Source organism: Denticeps clupeoides, chromosome 12 (assembly GCF_900700375.1).
Source record: "Denticeps clupeoides chromosome 12, fDenClu1.1, whole genome shotgun sequence".
Taxonomy (NCBI): domain Eukaryota; kingdom Metazoa; phylum Chordata; class Actinopteri; order Clupeiformes; family Denticipitidae; genus Denticeps; species Denticeps clupeoides.
This window is the reverse complement of record NC_041718.1, coordinates 1,716,146-1,733,908: the sequence shown is the minus strand read 5'-3', so window position 1 is coordinate 1,733,908 and position 17,763 is coordinate 1,716,146. Positions and strand designations below refer to the sequence as shown.

General features: G+C 41.2%; 1 protein-coding gene across 1 annotated transcript in view; it reads left to right on the top strand.

Annotated features, from left to right (window-relative positions):
- Positions 1-3,844: 3,844 nt before the first annotated feature.
- nfasca (neurofascin homolog (chicken) a) overlaps positions 3,845-17,763 on the top strand; it is a 72,235-nt gene continuing 58,316 nt past the window's right edge. The window contains exon 1 of the mRNA XM_028997592.1: positions 3,845-3,989. The gene's annotated coding sequence lies outside the window, so the exon portion shown is untranslated. The remainder of the gene's footprint in view (positions 3,990-17,763) is intronic.

The window sequence follows — 17,763 nt, the reverse complement described above, 5'->3', positions numbered from 1 at the left end:
TCAGGGTCGCACGGCGAATCCTGACCCCTGCTGGAGGCTTTCTGTTACAGCACCCCTTCAGAGCGTCGCCTTGTTAAAAAAACTACATACAGTACATATATTAGATATAAACCAGACGACACCTAGTATTCCATGCGATATTTTCCAGCTGTATATTAACCAGTCACTTCTTTCTCGCCGCATTTCTTCGATTCAAATAAGAAAAAGCAATGTTACACAATGTAAAATAGTATACCGTAATAATATAATGAGAAGTTCCTTTTAAGGCGCTGTTGATGCACCAGTGCCGCCTGGTGGGGATTGTGTGTCAGTGCATGTTCACTCCACCGTGCAGATTCTGTGCTGCAGACAGTGCAGGAAACCCTCAAATCTCACTTCTGCTTAAAGTGAACAATAAAAGAAATGCACCGGAAAAAAACAGACTAGTCTCTTCTGTAGTTTGCTTAGATAACATTTTTGTGGATTAATTTAACAATGGATAATTGGATAACGTTCATATATCTTGAATTTTGTCATTTTGTTACAATTTACTAAGATTTACTTCTAATGTGGTATTTTTAAACGCAAATGAAAGTGTCCTTTTGGACTGTGCAAATAACACTAATTAGGTAGTACAAGCACTTGCAGATCAGAGGTCAGCACAATACCCCCTGAGAGTTGGACTCAACGTGCCAGCTGTGCTTGGCTGATGGCTGAATTTGAAGACAATAAAAGCTTCAATGTAAGCCTTCATGCCTAGTATTCTGCCTAGTATTGTCCAAGCTTTATACACACTGGGACACCCTGATGTTAAGAATTCAGTGCCTGATGACAGCTGATTTACATTTACAGCATTTATCACTTACAATCAGTAGTTACAGGGACAGTCCCCCCCTGGAGACACTCAGGGTTAAGTGTCTTGCTCAGGGACACAATGCTAGTAAGTGGGATTTGAACCTGGGTCTTTTGGTTCATAGGCGAGTGTGTTACCCACTAACCTACTACCACCTGGGTGATGATACCTGGTCCTAATGGCTCAGTCGGTTCTTCATGTCTTGTCCATTGGTGTGGAAATCCATCGTTTACTGTGACCAAATATAAAAAATCCTTAAAAATATTACAGTTCCAAAGCATTTTGAAAGTCCTTATCTTGTCTATTTAGATAAACAATTACTGAGCAATAAAGCAGAAGCAACTAGTTTGCCTTAACAACAAGAATGTGATATCATAAATAAATATATATTCATTTCCTCAAAAAGGTGTAAATTAAAAGAAAAAAGCTAATAAACCACTTGATGTCATGAGTTCTTGGTGGGTTTGCTGAGACCAGTGCAGCTTTTATTTTGGCAACACTACAGTTTCACAGTTTCGGATAACCCTCTTAATTTAGCTTAACTGATTGAAAAACCAAATCTTCCTTAATACGGATGTGTTTTGAAATATAACCCCAAGTGTCACTGCCAGTAATCCAACTCTTTATAATTTGAAATGTAGTCCTCAAGAACTGAATGTATAATGAACACCGAGTTCCTTGAATTTCCACACAGCCTAGATTTACATTTTAATATGCATGAAAGCTGTCCTCGTTTCATTTGAAATAAAACGCAGCCTTTTCTGTGGGATATTAAACTAATGATTAAACTAATGTCAAAGGGTTTGGGAAGGGAACATCTTTTGGAACATCTTTTGTGCTTGCCCCACTATCCATATCCTCCCCCACCAACAAACCCCCTCCAGTGACAGGTCTAAATCCTCAGGAGATTGTGTCGGAATCTTAAATGCCTCTTCTTTTCAGTCCTTCTGCCTCTATGTTCCAGTTGCATTTAGACGTAGTAGTTATTTCATTATTTTACTACTATTTTAAAACTAAACTTAAAATTTTAGGTTAAACCAGGTGAATTTGGTAAATCTTTTGACATAGAGCAAACTTGGTTGTATTTTTGTAATTATTTCAGTTTACAATTATACATTACACACACTATTCACTCAGACACGTATACACCAATTCAGCCAATTCGAAGAGGCGGTGGGAGGAAGCTGCGCCAACATGGGGAGAGCATCTGAACACAAAATGCTGTCACGCGCATTCAGACCCATCACCTTGGAGCAGTGGCCATAGTGCTGCCCACCACGCCACTGCATGGCACAGTTGTCAGAGCAAGCTGTGGTACACAATCTGGTTCAAACAGAGAAGCAGTTCCTTTACAACAAAGCAATCAGTTAATTGCAGGAGAAAAGCCAGAACATAATTCTCTGTGTGCAGCAATTCTGCAGTGAGATTTTTGCTACATAAACACGAGTCATGCCAATTTTGAAGAAATAATATCATTATGGGAACACCAGAGACCACATCTTGTCGTTACACCCATGCCCCATTGCAAAAGAATAGTTTGTTGTGTGCAATTAATTGGTGTGACGATTGCCAGTTGGCTTTGTGAAACAGTGGCTATGACTGTGCCAGCAACGTATTGTCAGGCCACGTTGGAAGGAGGAGGCACAGGCACAATATGGTGAAACAATAGGGGCAGTGGTAGCCTAGCGGTTAAGGAAGCGGCCCTGTAATCAGAAGGTTGCCGGTTCGAATCCCGATCCGCAAAGGTGCCACTGAGGTGCCACTGAGCAAAGCACTGTCCCCACACACTGCTCCCCAGGCGCCTGTCATGGCCGCCCACTGCTCACTCAGGGTGATGGGTTAAATGCAGAGGACAAATTTCACTGTATGCATCGTGTGCTGTGCTGCTGTGTATCACGTGTGACAATCACTTCACTTAAGCAAACAAATGGTGAGTTTTAATACTGCCGGCCGGCTTGTGGGCCGGAACAAAAACAAAAGGCCGGGTATAACTGAACAGATACACAGTAAAATGGCCTATATTACTGTGACCTAAAATTTTTGCATTGCTGTAATGTAAATAAACCAATCAAACCTGCTGTAACCTGGTTTATTTACATAATGTCAATGCTAAAATATTAAGTGTGACAAATTAATTCAATTTGTTCGGTTCATTTCAATTTCAATTTCAATTAATTCAATGAGCAGTGTTCAATTTTTACAGTGGAGCAGACAAATGACTGCCCCACACTTTAGTCAACAGAAACATGGTACTACAGTGTTGAAAGTGGTGGCCTAGCGTGTAAGTAAGCGAACACGAAATGTGAAGGTTGCTGGTTCGAAAGCCGAACCACCAAGGTTCTGCTGAGGTGTCACTGAGCAAGGTACCGTCCCCACACACTGCTCCCTGGATGCCTGTCATGGCTGCCCACTGCTCACCAAGGGTGATGGTTAAAAGCAGAGGACACATTTTGTTGTGTCACCGTGTGCTGCGCTGCACTTCACTTTTACTTTCACTTTCACATGAGTGACTGTATCTGACAAACCTAATATTTTTTTAACATTGACCTAATGTAAATAATCCAGGTTACAGCAGGTTTGATTGGTTTATTTACATTTTATCAATGCTATATCAATATTAGGTGTGATGAATTAATTGCATTTTTTTTAAAGTTAGGCCAATATTCACTTTTTTTTCAGTGTGGTAATACAATGTACCAGACACACGAGTGACCGTACCACACATAAGCCTATCAGTTAAGAACCAAATGAAGTAATATTTCCCAAGGATGCGTTTACCTATATTCCATTTTCAGCAAGACTTGACCAGCATGAATGAAAATGCAGGGGAAATAAAAAATGTTCCCCCGGAGAAGCTCGCAGTCATAAGTAAGGGTGTTCAGATTAGGTTCAAATCTACACGCCTCTTCAGCATGGAACGTAGGGCGTGCTTCTGACAAGGGGGCGTGGCTTAAGGCGACACCTGACACGTCTCATTTCCCCGACTCTGCAGCATCGCTCTCCGGCCCATCCGGCAACCCCCAGCGCGCATGCGCCCTTCGCAACACCTGGCCAGCTGCTGCGAAGCCGGGGGCGCGCCCCGCGGGAACGACTGCGAGGCTCCGAGCGGCGGCGAGCATCGCGCACCGCGGTCGACGCTGAGGCGGCGGGGGCGCAGGTAAGGGAAGCTCCGCGTCGGGATGTGGAGGTCGGCCGGGATGCGGGGGAGGACGGGGGGCATGACGGGACGGGGACGAGTCGGGCGCTGATTCACGCTGCGCCGCGGCGCGCCGCCTCATGCGGCGTCGTTTCTGCTGCTCTGCGCAAACCGCGGGCAGGGTGACTTTCTCCTCCATCTTTTCAGCGGGAATAAAGGATGCCGTTCTACTGCTTATAAATGCTCATCTTCGGGAACTATGGGAACGCGAACAGCGTCCCTGCTTTTAAACGGCCTTCGGGTCCTGGAGATGTATTTTGGGGAGGGAGGGGATGCGGAAGGCCCTCGGGCTGTCCCGCTGAAGTTGAGGCCTGGACGGGACAGGAGTGTCACACGCCTGCTGGTTTTGCTGGACGTTTAACCCCTTGCGAATACCCAGGATTCTTTATCCTGTGTGCAGTAGTTGGACCCTACAGCTAGATAAAGATAATCAGTTCATGTTTTTTCATATGTCCTTAAATTAATAATAACACCTGTATAATAAATACCTCATATTCATAAAATATACATTGCAACTTAAATGTACCCTTATTTTCGACACTGTCAGAAACGGTCAATCTATAAGAAGTTACACCCTAGAGGTAATTACTGGGCCTAAAGAGGCTTTAAATGTACAATTTTGTAGGTCCTCGGTGAACAAGAAAGGCATTTTTTTGTAACACACTTGCCATTGAACCCGAAGTCCCAGGTTCAAACCCCACTTACTACCATTGTGTCCCTGAGCAAGACACTGAACCCTGAGTGGCTCCGGAAGTCGCTCTGGGTGATAAGGACGCCTGATAAATGCTGTGTATGTACATTTTTTTGAGAATGGATGCTCCACAGTGTTGGATGGTTAATATTGATGTAGGCACGACTGCATTCAAACTTCATGCAAAAACAAAATGCTTATTTACACAATATTGCTATATTGATTTATTGACCAGAGTTATAATTATTATTAATTGGTAGTCATTTAAAATTATGCTCTCCTGTGCAATTATGGGAGGCCTCGCTGATTGCATGTCAGCTTTTTAAGGGAAAATATGATTTGGTGCCTGTGCAGCTCTTGGAACTGTTGTTTGCACTGTGGGTAAAACGTTCATAGTTACTGGTGATATGATGTTAATATCACAAATTGCTTATTGGTACAGTTGGTACAGTTGTTCTGGCATTGGTGGGGTCTCAGTGGAGACAAATGAAGTCTGTCATCGCGTCACCTCCCAGCCGCGGGCTGTCAGATGCGTGTCTCGTCTCTTATGGACACTGTATGCAGAACAGCCTCTGCATCCATTTTTAATTATTGGCGGGTGCTCAGAATCTGCTCAGTCAGTGGAACTCTCAACATATATTTTCCATCATGAATTAAATATATAAGGTGACCCATGTCCTTTTTTTTTTTTGCATCATTATTATCCTTTATCTTTGGAAATGACCTGAGATGTGCACATGTCATCGCCTCCCATATGCACCAGGCCTTTCTCCTATTATCCTCATGTTAGTTCATTCAGGTACTCCAGAGAGGATGGGGTAAAAGGGAAACTCAATCTGTCATATTAGACCACACTAATCGACAAGCTGTCAGCACTTTTCTTTGTTACCAGAGAAGATTATAGAATCAGATTGGTGAGGGTAAAAAGCTTAAAAGTTCCAACCATATAATGTTAATGTTGTATTCACATCTGAGGGCAAACGTCATCCTGCAGTTGCCAGTGAATATTCCCTGCTCACCAGTGTCTGTATTTCCATGCATATTTCGAAACACTCTGTATGGAGTGCGTATCAGTTTTTTGAGCTAGTTCAGATTACTGTTGAGATTATTTTATTGATGGTAACATGAAGGCCCGTTGTAAGTAAATGTAAATTGAACTGCAGTGTCGCAGATTTACCACCAGGGGCTGCTATTTTATTTTCATCACATTACTCACATCAGATTTCAAAGCACTCTTGTTATGTCTGATCTTTGGCAATCAAGTTGTAATGAAAGTCGACTTAGTGTCCACTTGGCAAGAAGTCATGATGTAAATATTTTTAAATACCCCTTTTTACTAACATCTGAGGGAAACCCTGGGTGCAGTACTGTAGCCGGATGTTGCATACAGCGAATTCTTCATTAAAACTGTATTAGCGATGCCTCCTGTCCTGTCCCTGGGACCTCTTGGCTCTAAGCAGCTTGCTCCTTTTGGATTCTGTCCATTTTGGTGCATTTTTCCCTTCTTACCTACCGTCATTTTTGCACTGGTGCTACTACTTTATTAAGTAGAAGTAGTTTAGGTCTAGGTTTACTAAAAAGGATGCTGTAGTGGCAGTAGTGCAGCATTTTAATAAGAGTGATTATTGGCCAGAACATAGAACCTTTGGCTTTTAACATGCCCTGCGGCTCTTGTCACTTGTTCTTGACCCATAATACTTTCATCTCACATATGTTGCACAAGTAGACACGTGTGGCAGATGTGCAGCCATGGTCCTTTGAGGGCCAAGGGACAGAAAATGGCGTCTTTTGCGAATCAGAATGCCCCCCCAACACGGTCTTCTGAATTACCCAGAGAGCAGTTGAGAAAGGACAAGTGGTTTGGGACTCTTTACCCGTATTGCAAGTATTGTATGGGGAACCAATAGTATTTTCTAAATTACAACCAATATGACGTTGCTCACAATAATAATGTTGATCCATGTCTTTTTCATGATGGTGGGTTTAATATAAACTCTCTGTAAAGTAAATTTAACTCTTTTGCTGTGGAGTACTGGGCTTTTATCTTTGTTGAGTTTAAATTGAGGACTGGTAAGCAAAACTGCTCAGAAATATAAGAAATAATACATTGGACGAGGATTCCAGTGGCAACCTGTGAAGCTCTAGTTGTCTCCAAGCCCAAGAGAGTTAAGGCAGGGCTGGAAAATAATGGTGGCCACACCAAATATTGACACTTTGGGCACAATTTGGACATTTCCATTTAGGGGTGTACTCAATTTTTGTTTCCAGCAGTTAAGATGATAATGTCTGTGTGTTCTGTTATTTGGAGGGGACAGGAATTCTACACTGTTATACAAGGTGAACACTGACTTCTTTACACTGAATCAAAGTGTCATTTCGTCTGTGTCTCAAGGAAAGACAAAAATGTGAGGAAATACTGTGTATAACTCATATTTCTGCCCTAAACTCAGTATACCCGAGCTGTATACTTTCATGTAAGCAGCTTTGCTGTAGGTCCTGCTTTCTTTCATCCGGCTCATTATATCTCCTTAAAGGAGCAATCCGTACCCTCTCTCCTGCTCTCCTTTCCACTCCCATCTCAAATTACCCATACTGCAATTGGATGCACAAACCATTTAGTCCCTGGGCCTTTGTTTTTCCTGAGCTTCTATTATTAGAGCTGAAACAGCAGCTTGCTCCTGAGGGGGGGTTAAGGTGCATCTGTCTGGAAGGCAGGGCAGTCTTCAGAGTGTTTTACTGGCTTGGGGCTGAAAGGAGGAGAGATGATGTAGGCGTGGATTGCGTTGGAGATACAAGAGCAGAGCACGTCTGGCTGGCACCATTCCAGGTGCATCTTCCAGGTCTCTGGGATCCAGGGTCAGCAGGGTTCTGGAAGGGGATGGGTTGACCTTAGACAGTTTCTCTAGCCTTTGGTATCATTTGTAGGGACCTAATTTCCTAAATTCAGTTTTATTTTTTTCTAAATTCTAAATTTCAATTATTCCACGTTTTATATAGCACTATCACTTTGTAATTCCTGGCCCTTATTTGTTTTTTTTTTGTTTTTTTTTATGTAAATGTATTTATTCACCTAAAAACAGAGTGATTAAGGAGTGGATGGAAAAAAAGAACAAATGCAGTATAACAAATTTACATGGTATCGAAAAGAGTATTGAGCATCGAGTAGTCTACCTGCTACAGGACCATACGATCCTTGTTCTGTCTTCCATTCTTGGCACTTTAAACTTGCCAAGGTCAGCTAGGAAGTTCAGAATCCACAAGACATTAAAGCTGCTTACTGTTTTCACTGTTATCACTTGATGGATATTCTAGATATTCTGTCTGAAAACGCTGAAGGAGCTCATCTAAACATCATCAAATCTGTCTGAAACTCTCCCCTTCATTTTACCAGTTTTGTTCTTCTTTATTCATGGAGTAAGATCCATAGCAGGTGTTTAGCTGAACCCTTTACCATAAGATTTTGACGGGAGGAATGTGGCCACACCATTTTTTTGCTCATACCTCTACGTACGCCCTAAAAATACAATATATTATGTCCTATTCAGTCACTACTCCAGCTCTCAATAGATAAACCCAACTTTATAATTTTGTAAGCATGTTTTGTTAACTACATGGATCAAAGGCATGTAATGGGAGTCCAAGAGGTGTTAAGGGGTGCTGGGCCATTCTTTTCTTTTTATTCATTCATGTGCTGTGCCACATCTGCCAGCTTGTACACTTGGCAGATTTGCGGTCTCTGGGTGCTATGCAAGCCAAGGCAAGTGGACAGCGTGGAGAGACAGCTACACCAACTCTGCCGTTTCCTCCTTTTCTCCCCCCTTTTAAATTCAGAACACCATATACACACACAGTGGGCACGGAAAGTATTCAGACCTCCTTACATTTTTCACTCTGTGTGAATTTTAGCCATATTTTAGCCCTCTGCTAAATTCAAGGGTCTGAATTCAGTTTTTCTTTGTTAATAAATCCCCAAAAATGTCAATAATTAATTAGTGAAGTGATTTTCATTGTGATACACAATGCACAGCACAGAACACGGTGCACACAACAAAATGTGTCCTCTGCTTTTAACCCGACACCCTTAGTGAGCAGTGGGCAGCCATGACAGGCACCCAGGGAGCAGTGTGTGGAGACCTTGGCGGATCGGGGCCTTGTTTTCCTGGCAATATGGGGTGCTGTGTGTACATTAATAAGGAAAAAAATTAACAAATGGCTGAAATACAATGAAAAGTGAATACTTTCCATACCAACAGTATATATACACACAACCACATGCTGCAAAAAGAAATGATTGAATAAATGATTTGACTAAAAGATAACAAACGAATGGATAAATAAATACATGAATTAATTAAAGAAATGTATTTTCATGTTTTTGAGCCATCTCAGAATTAGAAAACTGTAGCGATGGCTGGACATGGTGAGGAAGGAGGACGCATACGCATCACAGGACAGGGGTTTTTTACTACATAATACAGAGGACAGGGGAAACATCACCACACAATGACCTGACGGCAAACAGACCTGAACAGGATAGTTTTATACAATGATACACAGGTGATTACAATCAGGGAACATTGCACAGGACGAACATGAAACTCCGGACCTGGAGTAACCCCTGCCGGACTGGATCATGACAAAAACAAATGTATGTGCGTTGTACAATTAGAGCTGTGCTTTTGCCATTTTGCCAAGTTTGGTGTGTCTGTCATTGGGTCTTCCAGGTAGCTGCGGGAATGCCTGTTGAAAATTGCTGTAATCTGTTTCTAAATTTGTGAACTGGCAGATGTAAAAATCAATATCAATACTAATGCTAATTGGTATCGAAGTCAACACTATATTTTTGTATCAATTACTATATGAGAATTGCTTTTTTTACAACCCTACTAGTAGTAGTATTTGTATGAGAGTAAATGGCTACTATACAGTAAATTATGTAAATTTACTAAAATTACTAGCAGGACCTGTGACAGACATGTCTCTGTGCAATTAGTGTCACTTGTAGGAACGGATGTGACAGCAGAATTCTTAATTTCAGGTTTCCTTACTGTTAATGGTGGCGTCAGTGAAAACAGTCCACCAGTGCCACGCCTGTAAAAAACATGGACCTGCTGGTCCACAGAGCATCTCATTGTACGTATGACAGTCTGTTGCTGGCAGTAAAGTGTCCTTGTGTTGCCCCGGGCCCTGCGCAAAGTTAATGAGTTACAGTGAGTGCGAGCGTATGTCCTTCTTAATAAAAAAACAAATAAAGAGCATGAGGATCCCTGCAGTAAATCCTAGTGGTTAATAATTCATCTGGGTTGTAGTCATTTGGCTAGTCTCTTGTTTTTAGTCTCTTTGATTTATTGCCAGTTGTTGAAGAAAAAGAATCCAATGTTTGATGCGCCAGTACCGCTTTTTATTCATTTTATTCTGTGCCCACATCACATGTCACCCAACTGTTAAACTTTACAGGCTCCATTTGTGCTTATCATTTTTAGTGTATACTTTTTTTTTTTACTTTCGCTGTTTTGCATTTCGTTCATTTTTATTCTAAATTTGATAGAAATTTTTAGGCATCTGAACTGAGTAGAGGTCTAGGTGGGTGGAGTTACATTTCAAGCCGTCTAGACCAGTGGATCAAATTTTCATTTTGAGTACCGCCTCCAAAAATATCTCTCTCTCCATTTACCAACATTATGACCAGCATTTAACAGTAGCATATTTCTGTTATGAATATTAGGAAATTATTTACTGTCATACAGTGTTAATAATGCAATTACACAGCAAGTCAGGATATTAACTGTACTACATTGAGAATATTAATAAAAATAGTAAAGTGAAAGTGATTGTGATGCACATCAAGCATGGTGATTGTATTGAACCATCACCCTTGGTGAGCAGTGGGCAGCCATGACAGGCGTCCGGGGAGCAGTGTGTGGGGACGGTACTTTGCTCAGTGGCATCTTGGCGGTTCGGGATTCAGACTTGCTGATTACGGGTCTCAGACATAGATCAGCGATAGATCAGCACGTTATTCAAATGCGTGCCTACACACAGCTCTTTTATTTTGTCAAGAACATATTGTTTATACATTTATGTCACGTTGGCTGGACATGGCGAGGAAGGAGGACGCATACGCACGACGTCACAGGACAGGGGTTTAATAGGTAATACACAGGACAGGGGAAACATCACCACACAATGACCCCACGGCGAACAGACACGAACAGGATAGTTTTATACAGTACATGTTGACACAGGGGATAACAATCAGGGAACAATCACACGAGACTAACATGAAACTCTGGGCCGAACTCCAGACCCGGAGTGACCCCTGCCGGACCGGATCATGACAATTTATTAACATCATGGTCAAAGTTGTCCCACACCCCAGGCAAAAACAGGACGAGTTCAAACGACAGTCGTCATATTTATGATTGGGGCATTCAATACCAATCTTCAGCAGGCCGGATTAAAAAGACCAACAGGCCAGATGTGGCCCGCAGGACGTAGTTTGCCCACTCCTGTGCAAGGCTGACCACTGCCCCTAGCAGCTACACTACTGCTGAACACCTTCAGCACTGAATCTCAAAGACTCCTGGCTTACAGCTAGAGGGAGTCCAAGTATCACCAGTATTACTCCCAGAACAGTTTGGATTGAATGATCATGAAGGTTTGTGGATTTTTTTTACTGTTTTTTTTTTGTAAATGTACTATGTTCTTCAAAATATGTTGTCGATGAGAAAGCAGCTGGAGATCTTACCAAATGAAACAAGAAAGGGTCAAAGGTCAGGGCACCTGCCACCTGCTAGGAGATTTACTGCAACAGATGAGACAGAAAGGGCAGTTTCCCCAAACAGATGTAGTAATGGAGGCTCTTAGTGTGTATTGATTTTTAGCCTTTCGGCAAAGAAAGGACCAGATCTGAACCTGTTAGGCAGGGAGGATAACAGACTCTCCTCGTAGAGGGGATAAGGGTCATGTTCACCATCACTTATGTCATTAAGATTGACACAGAGCCAAGATGGACACAGATTCTTGACCCCTAAAGCCATTACGAAATTGTGGCGGTATTAAATTAAATCTTGAGGATTTCTGCAACACTTTCCACATTATTTCTGCTCATAATTATGGTACATCTGATCACCTCCTTCTGTATAAGACTTCTAAATATGATTTTCTGTCTCCTTTTGGCTCCCTTCCTGACGAAGCCCTCCCAATTTACCTGGGCTTGGGACCAACACCAAGAAATACTCTGTCTTGTACGACCCTATTGACTGGGGTTCTAAGGATCATTTTATACACATATAAGTTATAACAGAGTAGATGCCTTTATTTATAAAATTCAATATATTGTCTATATTTGAAACATTGCATTGTGACCCTTTCCTGAAGAAGGTACTTGATCTGGACGTGATCTGAGGGAAAAACAGGCTAAAGAACATTTCTGCCTTTTAGTGACTTTGTAAGGGCCTTGAGTCACGTGGTTGTTTCTTCTGACGTTCATACTTTTCCTAGGAATGCTGTGTGAATTTTTATGAGTTCCAAACAATGACGCATCTTTTCACTATAAAGGATTTTCAGAATTTTCTGCTGGGGCCATATTCATGTAATATCATCACACTTTTTGTCACACTTCTACAGACTCTTACACACGAGTCAAATTACCAATATTAGGAAATAATTCTAAGGTTAAATGTAGCTTTGCTTCTTGTCTGTTTCTGTGATCAGAAATTTGAATTTTGTTTGTCATTTCGGCATCTAAATGAGTCAATTTTGTAAAGAACTGCATTTATTTTCACATGGTGGCTAATGATGTGTCATCATAATAAGAATGTGACATTTTCCCCTGCACAACAGGGTAGCCACAGGTTGTCAGTGTTGCTACCCTGCCTGGGCTTTGATGGTAATGTAACAGCAGCACTGTTTCTCATCTCATTGTCTGGTCTTGACCGTTTTGTGCCTGTTACCTGGTCGTCTACCCTGAACTCGTATGTTTGTTCCTCCTGTCGTCCTCATACCTTCTTCCCATCTGTGTCAGAGTGCCTGCAGTCCATCTTTTCCAGTCCCCAGTCCAACGCACCCTCTCCCAACGTACTGCCCCTTTTCTTTACGCATGGCCGCTCTCATTTTCTCCCTTTTCCATTGCACTTACGAATAAATCCTTTTTTTGCATTTGGATCCAAGTTTGTGTCCTGATAGGTACACATGCAAATACCAATAAAGACACATTTTACATAATGGAAGATATAATGCGATAAAGCTAATAATGGCATTTTTAATAATAGTTGACAATATTTTTAGATCAGAGTGGTATATGGCTGCGCAGTTTAAGCAAATAATAAATGAGTCTCATAATACTGAATTTAAATGATCATTAATTGTACATGAAATTTAACTTTGAGTAATTTAACACTTATGTCTGCATTGTAGATTTGGAGCAAACCTGCAGACACACATTTAAACATTTAAGTTAAATAGAATTTCAGTAAAAGTTACATAAAAGATACAAGTCTAAAATATTTACAATTTTATCCAATATTAATGGATATTTATTAATGGATTAATATCCATTACCCAAAATATCAATTAGAAAAATTAATTATGTTAATATATAACAAATTTCATTTTTTTTTTCAATAAGACCAATTGTCTAAATGACAAAAATAGCCAACCAATAATATATAATAATAATAATAAAATAATTTTAATGGGTACAGCTGTTCATTTCTCATCTGATGCCATTGTTGGACATGTGTTAAGGACAGGGTGCGTGTGGAAGGGCCTGTTCATGCATGCGTTGGGTACGTTCATGTGACAGTTGACCCCAGACGAGCCCCCGCAGTAGTCTCCTGGAAGGGAGTAGCATGAAATGGGACACGAGTGTCTGTCACTGTCAGCATCCTTCCCGCGCTCTACCGAAGCCCTCATCTTGGTCTGTCTGCCTCGACCCTCCCTTCATGCCAGCAGATGGACAATGGAAGCCAGGCAAGACGAGCTTGTCCTTGGGGTCCGGCGTGGTGTCCATTGTGAGCTTTTGATATTTAAACTCACCCTCTGTCACTCCTCGGAGGGGGGACACCCAATTGTACCCATTGTTCCAGCAAAAGTGGGGCAAGAAAAGAAGAAAAATGAACGGGGAGATGAGATTTTTTCTGAAGATGGGGGAGGGGGGTTGAATGGACATTACGACTCGGGAATCCTTTTTGAGGTGTCCCGGTGAAATTTGGTTTGCAGACGTCTCATCCAGTGAGGTGTTGAAAATGTCCCAAATGTTCTTGATTCACTTGCTCTGTATTTATTAACCAGCCAGATTAAACGGGCGCCCATCTGTGCTGTGACCTGAGCACCTTGCTGTAGCATAAAGGGTCTAAATTTTCAGGATTTGGAGATTTTTCTCAGTTGATTTAATCAAAGAGCCATCCAGACCAAATGAAAAAGGTTTACTGATATGATGAGGTGTTTTTTTGTTAGAGGCACATGGGTGGAAATTCCGTATAACCCAAATTATGAAAGGGGTTCTGCAGGTCCTTTTAAGGCTTAAAAACATCATCAGCAAGTTTTAAGACGTATCTTGAAATGTATTTGTTATTACAAAGTTTATATATTTCTAACTATTGTAATATCTATTGTGAATTAATTGAATTAACCATGCAGTACACTCTAAAAAAAGTTGGAAAACTTAAAAATTTAAGGCAACCAGCTGTTGTCACAATTACATGTGCGTGAAGTTGAGAGAACTTCACAGCATTTAATTTTTTGAGTTTTCACAAATGTTTTTTTAACAGTGTAACAAAACTACATGTTGCAATCTCTTATGCAAAACTCTTTAGTGTAGACGCCCTGTCAGGTCATGCTAATGATAAATACACATGTACTTTCTGAGCTTTTCCTTTGTACTTTTCTTTTTTCCTTTTATAACTATTTGCTGCATTTACTGTGGTCTTTTTTTTATTTTTTTGAAACCAAAAATTGTCAAAACCATTGACAAAATTCTGTTGTCCCAGAAATAATCAAATCTTTATGATTGTGCAATTTTTTTAGAATTAAGGTTAAGAGATCTCTTAATGTCACTCTCATCTTGAAATTTGATGTGTTTTTCTAAGAGCATTAATGTGTTCATTTCCATAGGGCAAGCTTACCTCCTTACATCCCCAATTACATAGCGGGACCACTTAACCTTAAGACGCTTTAGTAAGACTGTTATTACGGATCAGTGGTTGACGCACCCAGACAGCCTGGCCTCTGAACATGAATGAGTGGCTGCGTTATTTTTTTTAAAGGTCAAGAAGTAACATCATTTAGCTGGACCGGAGCGCCTGTCCTGCCTGTAATTCATTTCCTGCCTGTTATAACACTGCCTTATTAACACTGAGCGCTGTAATTGGCTGCATGCTTTTATTTAAATGGCAGCCAGCAATATGAAGTTATTTGTCATGGGACAGTATGAATAAAACTGACAGGCTACTTTGGGCTTCACAAGAATAGGGCATGAGGGCAGTCAGTTCATTTGCAAGGTCATAATTCGAAAGGTCAGATCTCACAGAGACAGGCATCAGGTAGACGCGTCCATCTGTCTGAGGTACGCTGGTACAGTTTGAATATTTTTACATATAGGTAAATAAGCAGGAACAATTTAATCAAAGCAGTGTACAAAGTTATAGTGAAACCAGAAGACTCTGTAATTTCACAAAGAAGGTAAGACTGTTCTATATCTGGTGGGTTAAGGAAATTCATCTGCCACTAAATCACCCACATTCAGGTTGCAGGGTTTACACATACCCTCCAATCCCAGTCTGTGAGCATTGCAAAGGTTGAATGCAGGTAAAGGGCTGTTTCTACATCGGCCTGAGGGTGTGCAGTGTGTGAGTGAACGTGTGTGTGGGTGGGTGTGGGGAAAAGGTTCCAACCCCCCACGACTGAAGCCAAGTGGAAAAATGGGCATAGAAAATGGATGGATGGTTTGTTGAATCCATTCAAATTAGCCTGAGGTTCTTATTAGAACCTTGACGAACTGATCTTCTTTTTTGGATGGCACATCCTTTTTCATGATCTTTCAGCCTGAACCTGGTGGAGCCCTGCTTTTCAGTATGCAGATTAATGTACAATATTAATTCATATATATCATACAGTGTTTATATGGTCAGACATGGAAGTATGGCTTAATTATAGATGGCTTGTATGGTTACTTTATGCCAGATGGGGTCCATATGAAGTTCTGAGGAAAGCTCTCCTCTGAGGTTATGTCAGCTCATATATATTCTGTGCAATCTCACCTCCAAAAATTTGGGCTCAGTCTAAATATAGAATTGGCCCTGGGGGTCTCTTTGACTGGTGCATGTAGGTCATTTCGACCACCTTTCAGCCTACAGCCAGCCAGCGACCCGAACTGCTGAAGATCCACGTCCGTGTCTCATTGGAGGCCGACTCGTCAGTGCGCACTGCACAATTAGCATCTGTAACCCAACACCGGCCACTGGCAGCATCACAGAGACTTGACAATAACCCCATTGTAAAGTGAATGGAGAGAGGGGGTGGTGCCGGGGAGGTCATATGAAATATGGACTCATGTGAAAGGTCTCCCATCTTCTCATCTCCACCCTTCATCCTTATGTCTTCAATCACTCTTGGAAGAGTACATGTTAATTTTTAATGAAAGCAGTTTATCCCTGAATCGGTTTTCTTGGGTTTATTTTGTATTGTGCATTCTAGTTCCTCAGAAGGAATCAGAATATAGGTGACTTCTTGTTCTTGAAGCAGAATTTGAATTTGATGTTTTTTTTTTTTGTTGAAAGCTCTGTGATGTTAAACACACAGAAATGCAGAATAGTAAATATCATCCAGGTTATCTATGCTCCACTTTTTGCCTTAATTACATGATTCGATCGTTTCCACATGGTTTTACAGCCCCGAGATGGAAAAGGAACGATCATCTGTGAGAGAGGAGGTCACTGCAATGTGCAATGAAGGCCTTGTCGGCTTTGCTCAAGAACGATGGAGGGCTTGTACACTAATGAGAAAACAATGGTCAACTTGTCCAGCACAGGGTAGAAATAGACACACAGAACACACATTTATAGTTTACCAAAATTAAAATAGAACAAAATACAAAATAAAACTAAAGTTTTATAAATGGGAAAGAACAAGACAATTTGGACAAGTGATGTGTGCCAGGATGCAAGTATAGTTCTATCTGCATGTGATCCATATGACGAGCAGCTTTGGTTGAATACAGTAATAGACAATATGCGTTTCTCCACAAAAAAAAGTCCTCACAGCTAAAGTTAACACATAACACCTTGTCAGCGAGCTGCTTCATGACTTCACATGGAAAGGTGGTTGTTCTTTAGCTTAAACTGTTTTACTTTACTTCGCTTAGCAGACGCTTTTATCCAAAGCAACTTACAAGAGGAAGACACCAGCAATTCTCATTCGGTTTCTATAGATTTTTTGTTGCAAAACAAAGAGCCCTGATAAGGCCGAACTTGTCATGGAAGAACATGCTAGGGAATTTTTAGGGATTGTTAGGTATGCTACACTATTTTTTTTACATTTTTGTGCAGTGGGGGTGCATATGCGTGTGTTAGTGTTAGACTCGTCTGAAATACTTTTTTAAACAAGTGGAATTTCAACTGCTTCTTAATGGTGATATTAGTCTTAAAATGTTGAATTGAAACTAATTTACTGAGGACACCACGGCACAAATGTACAGAGCACCACCGGAGCTAAAGCAGTGTTATTTTGAAGTACTTTTTAAACACGCTTTAAAAATGCGTGAAGAGTACTGCAGCTACTTGTTACTGACGTTGTGTGGTCTTGTAACAAGTGTTGTGCAGTTGGAACAGGAGGGGATTTGAATTTTGTGTTGTTGGGGGTCCCGTAGGGGCTTTTACAGTGAGGTCAGGACCTCTCCAACGCACAGCCATCTTCCGTCATTAGGTCCCTGTAACTGTTCTTGCTTTCATAGCTAGAGAATGGCTAAGGACTGTGTGTGTGTGAAGTGTTGTAGTAGTGGTACAACGGTCTGGGAAATGTGTAAAAATGCCGTTTTGGTCAGTG